Consider the following 1,357-nt stretch of genomic DNA (forward strand, 5'->3'; position numbering starts at 1 on the left):
TTTCTGCTGCTTTCACAGCAAGTAACAGTAATATGTTTGAGTGACTCGTGTAATGACAATCTGAGTAACAATTTCTTGAGTTTGTAATTTTATTGGGCAACAAAAGTGCACGTTTAACCGAGTAGGAACCTGACAGTATCTTCAGTCATGCTAGTGGTTTAGCTCTATTTAGCAAATGTTAGCACCCCTAACTCTAAATTATTATTATTATTGTTTGTTTTCTTTATTGCATAAAAAAGGCACATGTCATATTCAAGAAAATATAGTTCACAATAACAGGACAACAGATTTTTTTATTTATTTAAATAAAATCCTCAATCAGGAGTTAAGGTACATAGATATTGATAAAGATATATGGATTTTTTAATTTGACATAGTTCTATTGTAGTAGCCTTACATATGCAGCAAATAGTTTAGACTTTTTTGTTTTATTAACAATATTTGTCTATGAAATATTTTGCCAAAATAATTTAATTATTATTCACCAAACTTCCTGTTTTCATAGGTTAGAATTGGAATATTTTGATAAGTTATCCAAAAAAGAAAGGCTTCCCAAAAGGTCCTAATTAATCTACAAGAGAATAATGGTTGCTCTGTGGTTTCACTGTTTGAGTTTCAGAAAGTACAAATATAAATTTAACCTTTGAGTCAGATGAAGTCATTACATAGGTAAATCATTTTAAAAGGAACCTCTTCAGCCTCATCCACCAACTTTATTAAAGCCACACTGACATTACAGACGTGACATTACAAGACAAACAACACTACAGAGACTATATGAAAATAAACACAAAAATAGCAGAGCAAATAAAAATGTAAAAGATAAATAGCACAGAATGCTAGCATATCAGATGATGTTTTCTTTGTGGCTTTAGTTGGAAGAGGCGCACACACACACACACACCTTAATTACAACTAGCCCTCATAAATGTTGAGTTTTTATCTTTTTCACATTGCTACATACTTTACATATGTAGTCAATCAAAAAGGATGTGTGCAGTCTAATAACTGCGGTCTCCAATATTAGAGATGTACAATTCATATTTATGAATGGATTACAAAGCCTGGGAACTTTATTATTTTGAATTATTCAAATCCTCCGACACACACCCGGATGTAATGGTAATTTACCTTTTGTGCTTTTTAACTGGTAAGATGGTTCAGATTTCCTAGCTAGGCATTTAGTATGCAGAAACGTGGTCCATCCAAACTTATGCCTCGTATTTCCATTATGTTTTATAATAATGATTGTATAGAGATTATAATCTGCAACGTAGTAGAAACTGGAGACGTCGGATCAAACTAAACTAAAAGTATAAAGTAGCTAAAAATGGAGATACTCAAGTGAAGTACAAGT

This window comes from Morone saxatilis, unplaced genomic scaffold (assembly GCF_004916995.1).
Source record: "Morone saxatilis isolate NCDOM2014 unplaced genomic scaffold, NCSU_SB_2.0 Contig14, whole genome shotgun sequence".
Lineage (NCBI taxonomy): Eukaryota > Metazoa > Chordata > Actinopteri > Moronidae > Morone > Morone saxatilis.